This window comes from Triticum dicoccoides, chromosome 6B, assembly GCF_002162155.2.
Source record: "Triticum dicoccoides isolate Atlit2015 ecotype Zavitan chromosome 6B, WEW_v2.0, whole genome shotgun sequence".
NCBI lineage: Eukaryota > Viridiplantae > Streptophyta > Magnoliopsida > Poales > Poaceae > Triticum > Triticum dicoccoides.
In genome coordinates, this window is record NC_041391.1 from 525,947,353 (window position 1) to 525,970,189 (window position 22,837).

Here is a 22,837-nt window from a genome sequence, read left to right on the forward strand (position 1 = left end):
CGTACTCACCCTTGCTTCCTCTGTTTTTTTAGATGCGAACGAGGTAACTTAAGTATGTTCAACTTAAGTATGTTCAGAAGATGTCTTCATCCAAGACTAGGCTTGACCAGCGGGTGGGAAGCGACTAGAGAATATGATGTCTTTACTCAACTATTTGTAGATGTCAAGGAATTTGTATAGTAAATATATTAGCTTTTGTGATCCACTTCTGGTTTATGCCTTCTTTATCATGCCTTGCGTGACTATAGTCCTCCTTGTCTATAGGCGCGCGGCGGCTGTCTCGCCTAGGCCCGGTCTCGGGGCGTGACAGTTAAGGCGTGTTTAATTAAGCATTAACCATCAGTGGATCACAAAAGCTCATATATATTGACGACAGAAATTTCTTTACATATACAAATAGACAAAATACATTAAAATCTCTAGTCGTTTCCCACCCACTGGTCGAGCCTATTCTTGGATGACATCTTCTGGGCATACTTAAGTTACACCGACTGCATCTAAGAAATAGAGAAGACAAGGGTGAGTACGATAAATCATACTCAGCAAGCAAATACTTCACTATTCAATAAGGAGCAATGGTATGATGGTGTAGATCAACAGACGAACTGAATTCAGAGGATAACAATGTAACAACCATTGGAATCATATTTTGATGTAAATGGACAAAAGAACAAAATACCAGATTTAGTAAAAACAACAAGGAATCTATTGGCGTCACACATGACCGCAAGCTTCCCAACCCGGGAGTCACAGGGTGAAATTTCACACTTTTACGCTCTTAAGAGGGGTACTCCGACGTCGACAGCCTCGACTAGAACCACACAGGTTCCAGAAGAGCAGAGCTCTTTTACCCACTAAGTCCCGGACACCTGTACCTACTTATGTCGGTCGCTCCTACGGATCCATCACCGACACGTTCCCGAACAAGATCCGACCTTAACGGAGAGCCCAGACAGTCCCATACCTAAACTGTGACCGGTACAATACGTTTGCAGTCGTGACACCAATATAGATGGATGTGTGTTTGAATCAACATTAGGACCACTGAAGTATCGGTCAAAGACAATACACTCATGGCTTTTCATGAGTTCCTCCAAAATACTCTGATTCCATCAACAAATGGATTATGAGGAAAACACATCCCTCTTTCAAGGATCAATAGAGGATCAACAAAGATCAAGGTGCAATGATATTACCAGATAATCAAGCAAGACAACAATAAGGAGAGATCAGGGAGTTTAGCAAAGCAGCTACTTGCCTCAGATAATATGATTTCTCCTTTAGAATAATACTCTGCAAGAAGATGAAACTCCATCATCTTTGTATAAAATCTGACGACCGCGCATATACTAATATTCTTCTGACGTATGGCTTTGTTCTTCCCTCCATCAGCATCTACACGATCTATATATCTTCAAACATGGACGCATGCATACTTGTATTCTTCATCTCTCTTCTCTTCGCTCTCTCCGCTGGTATGCTCTATTTCTCTCATGCTCTCTCCTAGTATCTTCTCTTCGCTCTATTTCTCTCATGCTCTCACTCTTGGTGATGAGGATGTGCAAAACGAGTAGCAGTAGCTATTTATAGATGGTGAGCCCAGAGTGAACTCAGCCGAGCTGTTCTTGAAGCACACAATCATCTAGACTCTACCTATTACGTGGCATGCATGCCTTGGTCTACGTGGAGAACCTGGTAAAAGATCTAAGCCGCAATGGCCTTTGACCCTTGCCCCTTGACCCTTCGAACTGCTGCCCCTTTTGCTTGTGCAAAAGCCAAACAAACCTGACCACTATACAAAAGCTCCACGTAGCAATTTCTTTGTCCTAAATATCTAAGGATGCTGCCAGCACAACCTAGCTTCATCTAGTACCAGGCCACGTTGGCCCTCTCATGCAGAGGATTTTACTTAGCTTGTAAGGATAGTACATACGTGTGCATTTTCATCATTACATGCATGCACATCTTCTAGTATTTGGCCATCTTCTCATTACTAGCTATCCTGTACTAGCCACTAATTTGTATTAATTTGCATACTAATGCCATAACGTGAGTGCATGGATGCTAGTCTACGTGCACATATACATATTTACTTAGTGTGTAATTATATCCATCTAATATTTTATGCATGCAAAAATTACAGCTCTATTTTAATTCTTTAAAACAGGAATCTAGCATAACTTATTTGCCCAATTATTTTATGTTAAACAGATAACAGAAATTTAATACCCAACTTAATTTAAATTAATAACCCAAAAATATGGGTTATTACATCTGCCACTTTAACTGTCACGCCCCGAGACCGGGCCTAGGCGAGACAGCCGCCGCGCGCCTATAGACCAGGAGGACTATAGTCACGCAAGGCGTGATTAATTAAGCATTAACCATCAGTGGATCACAAAAGCTCATATATATTGACTACATAAATTTCTTTACATATACAAATAGACAAAATACATTAAAATCTCTAGTCGTTTCCCACCCACTGGTCCAGCCTATTCTTGGATGACATCTTCTGGGCATACTTAAGTTACACCGACTGCATCTAAGAAATAGAGGAGACAAGGGTGAGTACGATAAATCATACTCAGCAAGCAAATACTTCACTATTCAATAAGGAGCAATGGTATGATGGTGTAGATCAACAGACGAACTGAATTCAGAGGATAACAATGTAACAACCATTGGAATCATATTTTGATGTAAATGGACAAAAGAACAAAATACCAGATTTAGTAAAAACAACAAGGAATCTATTGGCGTCACACATGACCGCAAGCTTCCCAATCCGGGAGTCACAGAGGTGAAATTTCACACTTTTACGCTCTTAAGAGGGGTACTCCGACGTCGACAGCCTCGACTAGAACCACACAGGTTCCAGAAGAGCAGAGCTCTTTTACCCACTAAGTCCCGGACACCTGTACCTACTTATGTCGGTCGCTCCTACGGATCCATCACCGACACGTTCCCGAACAAGATCCGACCTTAACGGAGAGCCCAGACAGTCCCATACCTAAACTGTGACCGGTACAATACGTTTGCCGTCGTGACACCAATATAGATGGATGTGTGTTTGAATCAACATTAGGACCACTGAAGTATCGGTCAAAGACAATACACTCATGGCTTTTCATGAGTTCCTCCACAATACTCTGATTCCATCAACAAATGGATTATGAGGAAAACACATACCTCTTTCAAGGATCAATAGAGGATCAACAAAGATCAAGGTGCAATGATATTACCAGATAATCAAGCAAGACAACAATAAGGAGAGATCAGGGAGTTTAGCAAAGCAGCTACTTGCCTCAGATAATATGATTTCTCGTTTAGAATAATATTCTGCAAGAAGATGAAACTCCATCATCTTTGTATAAAATCTGACAAACGCGCATATACTAATATTCTTCTGACGTATGGCTTCGTTCTTCCCTCCATCAGCATTTACACGATCTATATATCTTCAAACATGGACGCATGCATACTTGTATTCTTCATCTCTCTTCTCTTCGCTCTCTCCGCTGGTATGCTCTATTTCTCTCATGCTCTCTCCTAGTATCTTCTCTTCGCTCTATTTCTCTCATGCTCTCACTCTTGGTGATGAGGATGTGCAAAACGAGTAGCAGCAGCTATTTATAGATGGTGAGCCCAGAGTGAACTCAGCCGAGCTATTCTTGAAGCACACGATCATCTAGACTCTACCTATTACGTGGCATGCATGCCTTGGTCTACGTGGAGAACCTGGTAAAAGATCTAAGCCGCAATGGCCTTTGACCCTTGCCCCTTGACCCTTCGAACTGCTGCCCCTTTTGCTTGTGCAAAAGCCAAACAAACCTGACCACTATACAAAACCTCCACGTAGCAATTTCTTTGTCCTAAATATCGAAGGATGCTGCCAGCACAACCTAGCTTCATCTAGTACCAGGCCACGTTGGCCTCATGCAGAGGATTTTACTTAGCTTGTAAGGATAGTACATACGTGTGCATTCTCATCATTACATGCATGCACATCTTCTAGTATTTGGCCATCTTCTCATTACTAGCTATCCTGTACTAGCCACAAATTTGTATTAATTTGCATACTAATGCCATAACGTAGTGCATGGATGCTAGTCTACGTGCACATATACATATTTACTTAGTGTGTAATTATATCCATCTAATATTTTATGCATGCAAAAATTACAGCTCTATTTTAATTCTTTAAAACAGGAATCTAGTATAACTTATTTGCCCAATTATTTTATGTTAAACAGATAACAGAAATTTAATACCCAACTTAATTTGAATTAATAACCCAAAGATATGGGTTAGTACATCTGCCACTTTAACTGTCACGCCCCGAGACCGGGCCTAGGCGAGACAGCCGCCACGCGCCTATAGACCAGGAGGACTATAGTCACGCAAGGCGTGATTAATTAAGCATTAACCATCAGTGGATCACAAAAGCTCATATATATTGACTACAGAAATTTCTTTACATATACAAATAGACAAAATACATTAAAATCTCTAGTGGTTTTCCACCCACTGGTCCAGCCTATTCTTGGATGACATCTTCTGGGCATACTTAAGTTACACCGACTGCATCTAAGAAACAGAGGAGACAAGGGTGAGTACGATAAATCATACTCAGCAAGCAAATACTTCACTATTCAATAAGGAGCAATGGTATGATGGTGTAGATCAACAGACGAAATGAACAAGGAAATTATTGGCATCACACATGACCGCAAGCTTCCCAACCCGGGAGTCACAGGGGTGAAAGTTCACACTTTTACGCTCTTAAGAGGGGTACTCCGACGTCGACAGTCTCGACTAGAACCACACAGGTTCCAGAAGAGCAGAGCTCTTGTACCCACTAAGACCCGAACACCTGTACCTACTGATGTCGATCGCTCCTACGGATCCATCACCGACACGTTCCTGAACAAGGTCCGTCCTTAGCGGAGAACTCAGACAGTCCCATACCTGAACTGTGACCGGTACAATATGTTTACCGTCGTGACACCAATACAAAATAGGATATGTGTTTGAATCAACGGTAGAATCACTGTAATATCAGTCAAAGACTATACGCGTATGACTTCTCACGAGTTCCTCCAAAATACTCTGATTCCATCAACAAATGGAATACGAGGACAACACATCCCTCTCTCAAGGATCAAGAGAGGATCAATAAGGATCAAGGTGCAACAATATTAACCGATAATCAAAGAAGACAACAAGCGAGATCGGGGAGTTAGGGAAAGCAGCTACTTGCCTCAGGTAATATGATTTCTCCTTTAGAATAATATTTTGCAAGAAGATGAAACTCCATCATCTTTATATAAAATCTGACGAACACACATATACTCATATTTCTTCTGATGTATGGCTCGGCTCTTCCCTCCAGCAGCACCTAAACGCTCTATTCTTCTTCAAATGTGGATGCATGCATGAATTCTTCATCTCTCTTCTTTATCTTTCTGGTGTCTTTCTTTCTCTCAGGCTCTCTCCTCCAGTGTTTATGTCTTTCTCTCAGAGCTGTGCTTTGAGCAGCGTGGCCCACAGCTATTTATAGGAGGCAAGCGCCCGTGCAAGTCTAAAATATCTTGGCCTGGCTCTCACTTAAGCACTAAGAAATGACCACGTATAGGACACGTAAAAGCTGACTTCTATTTTCTATTTCTACGTTCCTCTAGTACTTGGCCACGTTGCAGCCCACGTAGGAAACTTGGGTTTCTAGCGATGCAGCCGATGCATGCATCTACCCACGTTTGCTGCCATTCCTCTCCTGTACATGTAGTTGATTCACTAGAGTTTTCAAAACACCTGACACATGCATGCATATCCTCTAGAACCAAGCCACGTTGCCTCTTCCTCATGATTACATACATGCACCTATTTGACTTGGAGCTCTAGTACTAGGAAATATGTACCGGTGTATCATTTGTACCTGGTCTAATTTCATCTGTTCAAATGCCACGTTAACTCTCTTGTAATTTTCTAGCTTATATGGCCAACTAGGTAGTAGTACTTCCCATGCCTATATCACAACGTGAGTGCATGAATGCAAGTCTATGCGCACATACACCTACTCTTACATAGTGTGTAATTTTCTAATATTTAATGCATGCAAAAATTTACAGCTCTATCTTAATTCTTTGAATCAAGAATTTAGCATAACTTAGCAGATAATACAAATTTAATTACTTATCTTAATTTAAGTCAATAACCCAAAAATATGGGTTATTACATCCTTCCCACCTTATAAGAATTTCGTCCCCGAAATTAACACTAACATCTATGCTTTTTTTTAGTGATCAAATTCCCTCCCATCATATTTGGAACAGTTTATTTGATGCATGCTCAATAATTAATTATAAAATAATGCAAAAAAGATTTGCAATCTTTCTACAATTCATGGATATATCTGCTATAACATAAGTTGGCAACACTAAACATTTTATTTGGTAAATTCATTAACAAAAAGGATAGATAGTGGTATAGCAATTGTCCCATTACTAGAACATTATTACCGATTGTCTTAAACAAGAAAATCTACACAAATATTAAGTCATGTATTAATCTAACAAGATGTCTATTTATTTCCCATGCATCCTCAAATTTCATCAATAATGTGTACACTATATTTTTTATTTGCCTGGATATCTGTTGAAACTATTCATGAGTACCAACACACAAACTAGTTGAGACAAGATATGAAAATAAAATCTTCATAGCTGTCACACAACACAAATATATAGTGACAAAATTTATTGCCATGAACCATTTTAGTTTATATGGTTCCTCAAGAGTCTAATAATGGTGTGAGCACTTCTTTTTTTCTACCAATTGATAAAAACATCATATAAACTAAGTAAATCGCCGAATTTAGCTGCGATTTAGGTTGCGTGCATCCACATATCGCTTATATGGGTTATCACCTAAAACCTATTTATAGAGCTCTAGAGCATGAAATAGGTTTTAGGTTGCGTTGGGATAAATGGGTAGATCGCCGAGATCGGGGAGTTAGGCAAAGCAGCTACTTGCCTCAGATAATATGATTTCTCCTTTAGAATAATATTTGCAAGAAGATGAAACTCTATCATCTTTGTATAAAATCTGACGAACACACATATACTCATGTTTCTTCTGATGTATGGCTTGGCTCTTCCCTCCAGCAGCACCTAAACGCTCTATTCTTCTTCAAATGTGGATGCATGCATGAATTCTTCATCTCTCTTCTTTATCTTTCTGGTGTCTTTCTTTCTCTCAGGCTCTCTCCTCTAGTGTTTATGTCTTTCTCTCAGAGTTGTGCTTTGAGCAGCGTGACCCACAACTATTTATAGGAGGCGAGCGCCCGTGCAAGTCTAAAATATCTTGGCATGGCTCTTACTTAAGCACTAAGAAATGGCCACGTATAGGACACGTAAAAGCTGACTTCTATTTTCTATTTCTACGTTCCTCTAGTACTTGGCCACGTTGCAGCCCAGTAGGAAACTTGGGTTTCTAGAGTTATTAGCATATTTTTTTTAGAGCTGTAGAGCATGAACAGTGAGACAAACAAGGAATAATGATACATCTCTATGCGGCTGTAGCTCCGAACTGTATTTTATAATTAATTATTGAGCATGCATCAAATAAACTGTTCCAAATATGATGGGAGGGAATTTGATCACTAAAAAAATAGCATAGATGTTAGTGTTGAATTTTGGGGACGAAATTCTTATAAGGTGGGAAGGATGTAATAACCCATATTTTTGGGTTATTGATTTAAATTAAGATAAGTAAATTTTTATTATTTTGTTAACATAAATAATTGAGCGAAGAAGACATGCTAGATTATTCTTGCAAGTAATTAAATAGAACTGTAATTTTTGCATGCGTAAAATATTAGATGGAAATGGACCAGGTACAAATGATAGATTGGTAGATATTTCCGAGTACTAAAATTCCAAGTCAACTAGGTGCATGCATGTCATGATGAGAATGCACACGTATGTATTGTTCTTGCTAGCTAAGTAAAAATCTATGTGTACGTGGAGGTTGGCGTGGCATGCATGTAGTCTCTTGGACAGTCTAGTCCTATACGTGGGCTCTTCCTATGGTGCCAGGTTTAATTAGGCCTTTGCACTAGCCGTAGGTGCAGCAGCCAAATCATTTTTTACCTAGCTTCAAGGGCCAAGGGTCAAGCGGCAAGAGTCACTGCGGCTGAGATATTTTAGCTAGTGACCGACTGTCAGCTCCTATAAATAGAACGCTCCTGCTGCTGCTCAAAGCACGACTCCGAGAGAGAATTAGATACTAGAGGGGTGAGTATGAGAGAGAAAGAGGGTAAGAGAGATGAAGAATTCATGCATGCGCATACATGTTTGAAGTGATATGGAGAGAGGTGTCGAGCCATCTGTCTAAAGAAGAATATTAGCATATGTATGGTTCATCAGATTTTTATACGATGGATTATTACTTGCTGGCCGAATATTATTCTAGAGTAGAAGTCTTATTTTCTGAGGCAAGTAGCTACTTTACTAACTCTGAAATCCGTTATCTTCCTTTGATTATCTAATTGTATTGTTGCACCCTGATCTTTATTGATCTCTGCTGATCCTTGTTTCAATTGAGAGAGGGACATGTTACCCTCGTAATCCATTTGTTAATGGAACCAGTGTGTTTTGAGAGGAACTCATGTAAAGCCATGAGCGTATTGATATTCCAGTGATCCTATCGATGATTCAAACACATATCCTATTTTGTATTGGTGTCACGACGGCAAACGTAATGTACCGGTCACAGTTCAGGTATGGGACTGTCTGGGTTCTTCACTAAGGACGGACCTTGTTCGGGAACGTGTCGGTGATGGATCCGTAGGAGCGACCGACATCAGTAGGTCCAGGTGTTTGGGTCTTAGTGGGTACAAGAGCTCTGCTCTTCTGAAACCTGTGTGTTTCTAGTCGAGACTGTCGATGTCGGAGTACCCCTCTTAAGAGCGTAAAAGTGTGAAATTTCACCCCTGTGACTCCCGGGTTGGGAAGCTTGCGGTCACGTGTGACGCCAATACCTCCCTTGTTCGTCTTTGATTATACTATTTATTTTACACATCTCCAGCAAAATATGTTCCAGTGATTGTTACCTTGTTTATCCTTTGGATTCAGTTTGTTTGTTGATCTACATCATTTTACCATTGCTTTTGTTGAATAATGAAGTATCTGCTTGCTGAGTATGATTTATCGTACTCACCCTTGTCTCCTCCGTCTTTTTAGATGCAGCCGATGTAACTTAAGTATGCCCAGAAGATGTCATCCAAGATTAAGCTGGACCAGTGGGTAGGAAGCGACTAGAGAATTTAATGTAGTTTGCCTATTTGTAAATGTAAAGAAATTTGTAAACCAAATATATGAGATTTTGTGATCCACTTAGTCACGCAAGGCATGATAAAGCAGGCATAAACCAGCAGTGGATCACAAAAGCTAATATATTTACTATACAAATTCCTTAACATCTACAAATAGTTGAGTAAAGACATCATATTCTCTAGTCGCTTCCCACCCGCTGGTCAAGCCTAGTCTTGGATGAAGACATCTTCTGAACATACTTAAGTTGAACATACTTAAGTTACCTCGTTCGCATCTAAAAAAAAGAGGAAGCAAGGGTGAGTACGACAAATCATACTCAGAAAGCAGATACTTCACTATTCAACAAGGAGCGATGGTATGATGGTGTAGATCAACAGACGAAATGAACAAGGAAATTATTGGCATCACACATGACCGCAAGTTTCCCAACCCGGGAGTCACAGGGGTGAAATTTCACACTTTTACGCTCTTAAGAGGGGTACTCCGACGTCGACATTCTCGACTAGAACCACACAGGTTCCAGAAGAGCAGAGCTCTTGTACCCACTAAGACCCGAACACCTGGACCTAATGATGTCGATCGCTCCTACGGATCCATCACCGACACGTTCCTGAACAAGGTCCGTCCTTAGCGGAGAACTCAGACAGTCCCATACCTGAACTGTGACCGGTACAATATGTTTGCCGTCGTGACACCAATACAAAATAGGATATGTGTTTGAATCAACGGTAGAATCACTGTAATATCAGTCAAAGACAATACGCGTATGACTTCTCACGAGTTCCTCCAAAATACTCTGATTCCATCAACAAATGGAATACGAGGACAACACATCCCTCACTCAAGGATCAAGAGAGGATCAATAAGGATCAAGGTGCAACAATATTAACCGATAATCAAAGAAGACAACAATAAAGTGAGGTCGGGGAGTTAGGCAAAGCAGCTACTTGCCTCAGATAATATGATTTCTCCTTTAGAATAATATTTTGCAAGAAGATGAAACTCCATCATCTTTGTATAAAATCTGACGAACACACATATACTCATATTTCTTCTGATGTATGGCTTGGCTCTTCCCTCCAGCAGCACCTAAACGCTCTATTCTTCTTCAAATGTGGATGCATGCATGAATTCTTCATCTCTCTTCTTTATCTTTCTGGTGTCTTTCTTTCTCTCAGGCTCTCTCCACCAGTGTTTATGTCTTTCTCTCAGAGTTGTGCTTTGAGCAGCGTGACCCACAGCTATTTATAGGAGGCGAGCGCCCGTGCAAGTCTAAAATATCTTGGCCTGGCTCTTACTTAAGCACTAAGAAATGGCCACGTATAGGACACGTAAAAGCTGACTTCTATTTTCTATTTCTACGTTCCTCTAGTACTTGGCCACGTTGCAGCCCACGTAGGAAACATGGGTTTCTAGCGATGCAGCCGATGCATGCATTTACTCACGTTTGCTTCCTTTCCTCTCCTGTACGTGTAGTTGATTCACTACAGTTTTCAAAACATCTGACACATGCATGCATATCCTCTAGAACCAAGCCACGTTGCCTCTTCCTCATGATTACATACATGCACCTATTTGACTTGGAGCTCTAGTACTAGGAAATATCTACCGGTGTATCATTTGTACATGGTCTAATTTCATCTGTTCAAATGCCACGTTAACTCTCTTGTAATTTTCTAGCTTATATGGCCAACTAGCTAGTAGTATTTTCCATGCCTATATCACAACGTGAGTACATGAATGCAAGTCTATGCGCACATACACCTAATCTTACTTAGTGTGTAGTTTTCTAATATTTAATGCATGCAAAAATTTACAGCTCTATCTTAATTCTTTGAATCAAGAATTTAGCATAACTTAGCAGATAATACAAATTTAATTACTTATCTTAATTTAAGTCAATAACCCAAAAATATGGGTTATTACATCCTTCCCACCTTATAAGAATTTCGTCCCCGAAATTCAACACTAACATCTATGTTTTTTTTAGTGATCAAATTCCCTCCCATCATATTTGGAACAGTTTATTTGATGCATGCTCAATAATTAATTAAAAATAATGCAAAAAAGGATTTGCAATCTTTCTACAGTTCATGGATATATCTGCTATAACATAAGTTGGCAACACTAAACATTTTATTTGGTAAATTCATTAACAAAAAGGATAGATAGTGGTATAGCAATTGTCCCATTACTAGAACAATATCACCGGTTGTCTTAAACAAGAAAATCTACACTAATAACAAGTCATGTATTAATCTAACAAGATGTCTATTTATTTCCCATTCATCCTCAAATTTCACCAATAATATGTACGCTATATTATTTATTTGCATGGATATCTGTCGACAATATTCGTGAGTAACAACACACAAACTAGTTGAGACAAGATATGGAAATAAAATTTTCATACCTGTCACACAACACAAATATATTCGGCGATCTACCCGTTTATCCCAACGCAACCTAAAACCTAGAGATATTTTAGATCGCTATATTAGCTCTAGAGCATATATAATATTTTTGAACTGGAGGAGAGAGCCCGAGAGAAAGAAAGACACCAGAAAGATAAAGAAGAGAGATGAAGAATTCATGCATGCATCCACATTTGAAGAAGAATAGAGCGTTTAGGTGCTGCTGGAGGGAAGAGTCGAGCCATACATCAGAAGAAATATGAGTATATGTGTGTTCGTCAGATTTTATACAAAGATGATGGAGTTTCATCTTCTTGCAAAATATTATTCTAAAGGAGAAATCATATTATCTGAGGCAAGTAGCTGCTTTGCCTAACTCCCCGATCTCGCTTTATTGTTGTCTTCTTTGATTATCGGTTAATATTGTTGCACCTTGATCCTTATTGATCCTCTCTTGATCCTTGAGAGAGGGATGTGTTGTCCTCGTATTCCATTTGTTGATGGAATCAGAGTATTTTGGAGGAACTCATGAGAAGTCATACGCGTATTGTCTTTGACTGATATTAAAGTGATTCTACCGTTGATTCAAACACATATCCTATTTTGTATTGGTGTCACGACGGCAAACACCGACACGTTCCCAAACAAGGTTCGTCCTTAGCGGAGAACTCAGACAGTCCCATACCTGAACTGTGACTGGTACAATACGTTTGCCGTCATGACACCAATATAGATGGATGTGTGTTTGAATCAACGATAGGACCATTGAAGTATCAGTCAAAGACAATACACTCATGACTTTTCATGAGTTCCTCCAAAATACTCTGATTCCATCAACAAATAGATTATGAGGAAAACACATCCCTCTTTCAAGGATCAACAGAGGATCAACAAAGATCCAGGTGCAATGATATTAGCAGATAATCAAGAAGGACAACAATAAGGAGAGATCAGGGAGTTTAGCAAAGCAGCTACTTGCCTCAGATAATATGATTTCTCCTTTAGAATAATATTCTGCAAGAAGATGAAGCTCCATCATCTTTGTATAAAATCTGACGAACGCGCATATACTAATAATCTTCTGACGTATGGCTCTAGGTATGTTAGTAACAATAACATATGAGAACGTATTTTGAACAAAGACCCACCTTGCTCTTCTGATAAGCCTATTTTTGAACTGGTTTGTGTGTGTCAGGTATTTATACCGATGTATCAATATTTTAGATCCGTTCCATCTAGCCTTTCTAGCTGTCCTATTCCTTGTTTGTCTCACTGTTCATGCCATGCTCTATAGCTAGTAGTACTTCTGAAGCTCTATAATGTGCACTGTTCATTTGATTCCTGTACATCTCTTGAAGCTAGCATGCATACCACAGTACTACCTTTTGGTTTATGATCACGGTGGAGAAATCCTTGGGACATGCATGTGAGCACATGGATTAATGGCTCATGCATGGATGGTTGGTTCTGTGAAAAGCCTAGTGATATTTATTTTGGTCTTGCATGTACTTCCTCTTGCTAATCCTTGTCTAGTAAATTTTATAAAATCTGGTATCACGACGGGAAACGTATTGTACCGGTCACAGTTCAGGTATGGGACTGTCTGAGTTCTCTGCTAAAAACGCCACACGTTCGGAAGCGTGTCGATGATGGATCCGTAGGAGCGATCGACACTAGTAAGTCGAGTGGGCGGTTCTTGGGGGAGAGACCGGGCCTAGGCGAGACAGCCGCCGCGAGCCTATAGACCAGAGGCCTATAGTCACGCAAGGCATGATAAAGCAGGCATAAACCAGAAGTGGATCACAAAAGCTAATATATTTACTATACAAATTCCTTGACATCTACAAATAGTTGAGTAAAGACATCATATTCTTTAGTCGCTTCCCACCCGCTGGTCAAGCCTAGTCTTGGATGAAGACATCTTCTGAACATACTTAAGTTGAACATACTTAAGTTACCTCGTTCGCATCTAAAAAAACATAGGAAGCAAGGGTGAGTACGACAAATCATACTCAGCAAGCAGATACTTCACTATTCAACAAGGAGCGATGGTATGATGGTGTAGATCAACAGACGAAATGAACAAGGAAATTATTGGCATCACACATGACCGCAAGCTTCCCAACCCGGGAGTCACAGGGGTGAAATTTCACACTTTTACGCTCTTAAGAGGGGTACTCCGACGTCGACAGTCTCGACTAGAACCACACAGGTTCCAGAAGAGCAGATAAATAAGGAGAGCTCCGTGAGTGGTATCAGAGCTCTAGCTTTTTAGGTTGCGCTGCGATAAACGGGTAGATCGTCGATTATATTTGTGACTAATTATTGTTAGAGAAATGATCTTTTTATCAATTGGTAGAAAAAAAGAAGTGCTTACACCATTATTAGACTCTTGAGGAACCATATAAACTAAAATGGTTCATGGCAATAAATTTTGTCACTATATATTTGTGTTGTTTGACAAGTATAAAGAATTTAGTTTCATATCTTGTCTCAACTAGTTTGTGTGTTGTTACTCACGAATATTTTCGACAAATATGCAGGAAAATAAAAATATGGCGTACGTATTATTGGTGAAATTTGAGAATGCATGGGAAATAAATACATTTTGTTAGATTAATTCATGACTTGTTATTTGTGTAGATTTTCATGTTTAAGACAACAGGTGATATTTATCTAGTAACGGGAGAATTACTATATCACCATCTATCCTCTTTTGTTAATAACCTTACCAAATAAAATGATTAGTGTTGCCAACTTATGTTATAGCAGATATATCCATAAATTGTAGAAAATATTGCAATTTTGTTTCATTATTTATAATTAATTTTTGAGCATGAATTCAATAAACTGTCCCAAATATTATCAGAGAATATTTGACCACTAAAAAAAATATAGTGTGTATGTTAGTGTTGAATTTCGGGGACGAAATTCTTACAAGGTGGGAAGGATGTAATAACCCATATTTTTGGGTTATTAATTTAAATTAAGTTGGGTATTAAATTTCTGTTATCTGTTTAACATAAAATAATTGGGCAAATAAGTTATGCTAGATTCCTGTTTCAAAGAATTAAAATAGAGCTGTAATTTTTGCATGCATAAAATATTAGATGGATATAATTACACACTAAGTAAATATGTATATGTGCACGTAAACTAGCATCCATGCACTCACGTTATGGCGTTAGTATGCAAATTAATACAAATTAGTGGCTAGTACAGGCTAGCTAGTAATGAGAAGATGGCCAAATACTAGAAGATGTGCATGCATGTAATGATGAGAATGCACACGTATGTACTATCCTTACAAGCTAAGTAAAATCCTCTGCATGAGAGGGCCAACGTGGCCTGGTACTAGATGAAGCTAGGTTGTGTTGGCAGCACCCTTAGATATTTAGGACAATTTCAGCACCCTTAGATATTTAGGACAAAGAAATTGCTACGTGGAGGTTTTGTATAGTGGTCAGGTTTGTTTGGCTTTTGCACAAGCAAAAGGGCCAGCAGTTCGAAGGGTCAAGGGGCAAGGGTGAAAGGCCATTGCGGCTTAGATCTTTTACCAGGTTCTCCACGTAGACCAAGGCATGCATGCCACGTAATAGGTAGAGTCCAGATGATCGTGTGCTTCAAGAACAGCTCAGCTGAGTTCACTCTGGGCTCACCATCTATAAATAGCTGCTGCTACTCGTTTTGCACATCCTCATCACCAAGAGTGAGAGCATGAGAGAAATAGAGCGAAGAGAAGATACTAGGAGAGAGCATGAGAGAAACAGAGCATACCAGCGGAGAGAGCGAAGAGAAGAGAGATGAAGAATACAAGTATGCATGCGTCCATGTTTGAGGATATATAGATCGTGTAGATGCTGATGGAGGGAAGAACAAAGCCATACGTCAGAAGAATATTAGTATATGCGCGTTCGTCAGATTTTATACAAAGATGATGGAGTTTCATCTTCTTGCAGAATATTATTCTAAAGGAGAAATCATATTATCCGAGGCAAGTAGCTGCTTTGCTAAATTTCCTGATCTCTCCTTATTGTTGTCTTGCTTGATTATCTGGTAATATCATTGCACCTTGATATTTGTTGATCCTCTGTTGATCCTTGAAAGAGGGATGTGTTTTCCTCATAATCCATTTGTTGATGGAATCAGAGTATTTTGGAGGAACTCATGAAAAGCCATGAGTGTATTGTCTTTGACCGATACTTCAGTGGTCCTAATGTTGATTCAAACACACATCCATCTATATTGGTGTCACGACGGCAAACTTATTGTACCGGTCACGGTTCAGGTATGGGACTGTCTGGGCTCTCCATTAAGGTCGGATCTTGTTCGGGAACGTGTCGGTGATGGATCCGTAGGAGCGACCGACATAAGTAGGTACAGGTGTCCGGGTCTTAGTGGGTAAAAGAGCTCTGCTCTTCTGGAACCTGTGTGGTTCTAGTCGAGGCTGTCGACGTCGGAGTACCCCTCTTAAGAGCGTAAAAGTGTGAAATTTCACCCCTGTGACTCCCGGGTTGGGAAGCTTGCGGTCATGTGTGACGCCAATAGATTCCTTGCTATTTTTACTAAATCTGGTATTTTGTTCTTTTGTCCATTTACATCAAAATACGATTCCAATGGTTGTTACATTGTTATCCTTTGAATTCAGTTCGTCTGTTGATCTACACCATCATACCATTGCTCCTTATTGAGTAGTGAAGTATTTGCTTGCTGAGTATGATTTATCGTACTCACCCTTGTCTCCTCCGTCTTTTTAGATGCAGCCGATGTAACTTAAGTATGCCCAGAAGATGTCATCCAAGAATAGGCTGGACCAGTGGGTGGGAAACGACTAGAGATTTTAATGTATTTTGTCTATTTGTATATGTAAAGAAATTTCTGTAGTCAATATATATGAGCTTTTGTGATCCACTGATGGTTAATGCTTAATTAATCACGCCTTGCGTGACTATAGTCCTCCTGGTCTATAGGCGCGCGGCGGCTGTCTCGCCTAGGCCCGGTCTCGGGGCCAATGCTCCTGCTGCTGCTCAGAGCACAACTCCGAGAGAGAATTAGATACGAGAGGGGAGAGCATGAGAGAGAAAGAGGGTAAGAGAGATGAAGAATTCATGCATGCGCATACATGTTTGAAGTGCTATGGAGAGAGGTGTCGAGGCATTCGTCTAAAGAAGAATATTAGCATATGTATGGTTCATCAGATTTTATACGATGGGGTATTACTTGCTGGCCGAATATTATTCTAGAGGAGAAGTCTTATTTTCTGAGGCAAGTAGCTACTTTACTAACCCTCAAATGCGTTATGTTCCTTTGATTATCTGATTGTATTGTTGAACCTTGATCTTTATTGATCCTCTCTTGATCCTTGAGAGAGGGATGTGTTGTCCTCGTATTCCATTTGTTGATGGAATCAGAGTATTTTGGAGGTACTCGTGAGAAGTCATACGCGTATTGTCTTTGACTGATATTACAGTGATTCTACCGTTGATTCAAAAACATATCCTATTTTGTATTGGTGTCACAACGGCAAACGTAATATACCGGTCACAGTTCAGGTATGGGACTGTCTGGGTTCTTCACTAAGGACGGACCTTGTTCGGGAACATGTCGGTGATGGATCCGTAGGAGCGACCGACATCAGTAGGTCCAGGTGTTTGGGTCTTAGTGGGTACAAGAGCTCTGCTCTTCTGGAACCTGTGTGGTTCTAGTCGAGACTGTCGACGTCGGAGTACCCCTCTTAAGAGCGTAAAAGTGTGAAATTTCACCCCTGTGACTCCCGGGTTGGGAAGCTTGCGGTCACGTGTGATGCCAATACCTCCCTTGTTCGTCTTTGATTATACTATTTATTTTACACATCTCCAGCAAAATATGTTCCAGTGATTGTTACCTTGTTTATCCTTTGGATTCAGTTCGTTTGTTGATCTACAACATTTTACCATTGCTTTTGTTGAATAATGAAGTATCTGCTTGCTGAGTATGATTTATCGTACTCACCCTTGTCTCCTCCGTCTTTTTAGATGCAGCCGATGTAACTTAAGTATGCCCAGAAGATGTCATCCAATATTAGGTTGGACCAGTGGGTAGGAAGTGACTAGAGAATTTAATGTAGTTTGCCTATTTGTAAATGTAAAGAAATTTGTAAACCAAATATATGAGATTTTGTGATCCACTGCTGGTTTATGCCTGCTTTATCATGCCTTGCGTGACAATAGGCCTCTGGTCTATAGGCGCGCGGCGGCTGTCTCGCCTAGGCCCGGTCTCGGGGCATGACAGTTAAAGTGATATCAGAGCTCTAGGTTTTTAGGTTGCACTGGGATAAAGGGGTAGATCGTCGAATATATTTGTGTTGTGTGACAGCTATGAAGATTTTATTTTCATATCTTGTCTCAACTAGTTTGTGTGTTGGTACTCATGAATAGTTTCAACAGATATCCAGGCAAATAAAAAGAATAGTGTACACATTATTGATGAAATTTGAGGATGCATGGAAATAAATAGACATCTTGTTAGATTAATACATGACTTAATATTTGTGTAGATTTTCTTGTTTAAGACAACCGGTAATAATGTTCTAGTAATGGGACAATTGCTATACCACTATCTATCCTTTTTGTTAATGAATTTACCAAATAAAATGTTTAGTGTTGCCAACTTATGTTATAGCAGATATATCCATGAATTGTAGAAAGATTGCAAATCTTTTTTGCATTATTTTTAATTAATTATTGAGCATGCATCAAATAAACTGTTCCAAATATGATGGGATGGAATTTGATCACTAAAAAAACATAGATGTTAGTGTTGAATTTCGGGGACGAAATTCTTATAAGGTGGGAAGGATGTAATAACCCATATTTTTGGGTTATTGATTTAAGTTAAGATAAGTAAATTTTTATTATTTTGTTAACATAAATAATTGAGCGAAGAAGACATGCTAGATTATTGTTGCAAGTAATTAAATAGAACTGTAATTTTTGCATGCGTAAAATATTAGATGGAAATGGACCAGGTACAAATGATAGATTGGTAGATATTTCCAAGTACTAGAATTCCAAGTCAACTAGGTGCATGCATGTCATGATGAGAATGCACACGTATGAACTGTTCTTGCTAGCTAAGTAAAAAATCTATGTGTACGTGGAGGTTGGCGTGGCATGCATGTAGTCTCTTGGACATTCTAGTCCTATACGTGGGCTCTTCCTATGGTGCCAGGTTTGATTAGGCCTTTGCACTAGATGTAGGGGCAGCAGCCAAATCATTTTTTACCTAGCTTCAAGGGCCAAGGGTCAAGCGGCAAGAGTCACTGCGGCTGAGATATTTTAGCTAGTGACCGACTGTCAGCTCCTATAAATAGAACGCTCCTGCTGCTGCTCAAAGCACAACTCCGAGAGAGAATTAGATACTAGAGGGGAGAGTATGAGAGAGAAAGAGGGTAAGAGAGATAAAGAATGCATGCATGCGCATACATGTTTGAAGTGCTATGGAGAGAGGTGTCGAGCCATCTGTCTAAAAAAGAATATTAGCATATGTATGGTTCATCAGATTTTTATACGACGGGGTATTACTTGCTGGCCGAATATTATTCTAGAGGAGAAGTCTTATTTTCTGAGGCAAGTAGCTACTTTACTAACTCTCAAATCCGTTATCTTCCTTTGATTATCTGATTGTATTGTTGCACCTTGATCCTTATTGATCCTCTCTTGATCCTTGAGAGAGGGATGTGTTGTCCTCGTATTCCATTTGTTGATGGAATCAGAGTATTTTGGAGGAACTCGTGAGAAGTCATACGCGTATTGTCTTTGATTGATATTACTGTGATTCTACTGTTGATTCAAACACATATCCTATTTTGTATTGGTGTCACGACGGCAAACATATTGTACCGATCACATTTCAGTTATGGGACTGTCTGAGTTCTCCGCTAAGGACGGACCTTGTTCAGGAACGTGTCGATGATGGATCCGTAGGAGCGATCGACATCAGTAGGTCCAGGTGTTCGGGTCTTAGTGGGTACAAGAGCTCTGCTCTTCTGGAACCTGTGTGGTTCTAGTCGAGACTGTCGACGTCGGAGTACCCCTCTTAAGAGCGTAAAAGTGTGAAATTTCACCCCTGTGACTCCCGGGTTGGAAAGCTTGCGGTCATGTTTGATGCCAATAATTTCCTTGTTCATTTCGTCTGTTGATCTACACCATCATACCATCGCTCCTTGTTGAATAGTGAAGTATCTGCTTGCTGAGTATGATTTGTCGTACTCACCCTTGCTTCCTTATTTTTTTTAGATGCGAACGATGTAACTTAAGTATGTTCAGAAGATGTCTTCATCCAAGACTAGGCTTGACCAGCGGGTGGGAAGCGACTAGAGAATATGATGTCTTTACTCAACTATTTGTAGATGTCAAGGAATTTGTATAGCAAATATATTAGCTTTTGTGATCCACTTCTGGTCTATGCCTGCTTTATCATGCCTTGCGTGACTATAGGCCTCTGGTCTATAGGCTCGCGGCGGCTGTCTCGCCTAGGCCCGGTCTCGGGGCATGACAGTTAAAGTGCATATTTTGTAGAACGTAATGTATCGGTCAAAGTTCAGGTATGGGACTGTCTGAGTTCTCCGCTAAGGACGGACCTTGTTCAGGAACGTGTCGGTGATGGATCCGTAGGAGCGATCGACATCAGTAGGTCCAGGTGCAACAATAAAATCAGATAATCAAAGGAAGATAACGGATTTGAGAGTTAGTAAAGTAGCTACTTGCCTCAGAAAATAAGACTTCTCCTCTAGAATAATATTCGGCCAGCAAGTAATACCCCATCGTATAAAAATCTGATGAACCATACATATGCTAATATTCTTCTTTAGACAGATGGCTCGACACCTCTCTCCATAGCACTTCAAACATATATGCGCATGCATGAATTCTTCATCTCTCTTACCCTCTTTCTCTCTCATACTCTCCTCTCTAGTATCTAATTCTCTCTCGGAGTTGTGCTTTGAGCAGCAGCAGGAGCGTTCTATTTATAGGAGCTGACAGCCGGTCACTAGCTAAAATATCTCAGCCGCAGTGACTCTTGCCGCTTGACCCTTGGCCCTTGAAGCTAGGTAAAAAATGATTTGGCTGCTGCCCCTACAGCTAGTGCAAAGGCCTAATCAAACCTGGCACCATAGGAAGAGCCCACGTATAAGACTAGAATGTCCAAGAGACTACATGCATGCCACGCCAACCTCCACGTACACATAGGTTTTTACTTAGCTAGCAAGAACAGTACATACATGTGCATTCTCATCATGACATGCATGCACCTAGTTGACTTGGAATTCTAGTACTCGGAAATATCTACCAATCTATCATTTGTACCTGGTCCATTTCCATCTAATATTTTACGCATGCAAAAATTACAGTTCTATTTAATTACTTGCAACAATAATCTAGCATGTCTTCTTCGTTCAATTATTTATGTTAACAAAATAATAAATTTACTTATCTTAATTTAAATCAATAACCTAAAAATATGGGTTATTACATCCTTCCCACCTTATAAGAATTTCGTCCCCAAAATTAAACACTAACATCTATGCTATTTTTTTTAGTGATCAAATTCCCTCCCATCATATTTGGAACAATTTATTTGATGCATGCTCAATAATTAATTATAAAATAATGCAAAAAAGATTTGCAATCTTTCTACAATTCATGGATATATCTGCTATAACATAAGTTGGCAACACTAAACATTTTATTTGGTAAATTCATTAACAAAAAGGATAGATAGTGGTATAGCAATTGTCCCATTACTAGAACATTATTACCGGTTGTCTTAAACAAGAAAATCTACACAAATATTAAGTCATGTATTAATCTAACAAGATGTCTATTTATTTCCCATGCATCCTCAAATTTCATCAATAATGTGTACACTATATTTTTTATTTGCCTGGATATCTGGTGAAACTATTCATGAGCACCAACACACAAACTAGTTGAGACAAGATATGAAAATAAAATCTTCATAGCTGTCACACAACACAAATATATTCGACGATCTACCCCTTTATCCCAGCGCAACCTAAAAACCTAGAGCTCTGGTAAACAGTTCCATCTAGAGTCCATTGCTTTTGTTGAATAATGAAGTATCTGCTTGCTGAGTATGATTTATCGTACTCACCCTTGTCTCCTCCGTCTTTTTAGATGCAGCCGATGTAACTTAAGTATGCCCAGAACATGTCATCCAAGATTAGGCTGGACCAGTGGGTAGGAAGCGACTAGAGAATTTAATGTAGTTTGCCTATTAGTAAATGTAAAGAAATTTGTAAACCAAATATATGAGATTTTGTGATCCACTGCTGGTTTACAATGTAACAACCATAGAAATAACAAACAAGGAAACGAACTGATAACCCTCCTTCTGCACACATATACTCATATTTTAGTTTAAGAATTCATGCATGCATCCACATTTGAAGAAGAATAGAGCGTTTAGGTGCTGCTGGAGGGAAGAGCCAAGCCATACATCAGAAGAAATATGAGTATATGTGTGTTCGTCAGATTTTATACAAAGATGATGGAGTTTCATCTTCTTGCAAAATATTATTCTAAAGAAGAAATCATATTATCTGAGGCAAGTAGCTGCTTTGCCTAACTCCCCGATCTCGCTTTATTGTTGTCTTCTTTGGTTATCGGTTAATATTGTTGCACCTTGATCCTTATTGATCCTCTCTTGATCCTTGAGAGAGGGATGTGTTGTCCTCGTATTCCATTTGTTGATGGAATCAGAGTATTTTGGAGGAACTCGTGAGAAGTCATACGCGTATTGTCTTTGACTGATATTACAGTGATTCTACCATTGATTCAAACACATATCCTATTTTGTATTGGTGTCACGACGGCAAACATATTGTACCGGTCACAGTTCAGTTATGGGACTGTCTGAGTTCTCCTCTAAGGACGGACCTTGTTCAGGAACGTGTCGGCGATGGATCCGTAGGAGCGATCGACATCAGTAGGTCCAGGTGTTTGGGTCTTAGTGGGTACAAGAGCTCTGCTCTTCTGGAACCTGTGTGGTTCTAGTCGAGACTGTCGACGTCGGAATACCCCT

General features: G+C 39.7%; 1 long non-coding RNA gene across 1 annotated transcript in view; it reads left to right on the top strand.

Annotated features, from left to right (window-relative positions):
- LOC119325450 overlaps positions 1-20,540 on the top strand; it is a 21,629-nt gene extending 1,089 nt beyond the window's left edge. Inside the window, exons 3-4 of the long non-coding RNA XR_005157530.1 lie at positions 8,873-8,878; positions 20,059-20,540. This is a non-coding gene — a long non-coding RNA (uncharacterized LOC119325450). The remainder of the gene's footprint in view (positions 1-8,872; positions 8,879-20,058) is intronic.
- Positions 20,541-22,837: the final 2,297 nt, after the last annotated feature.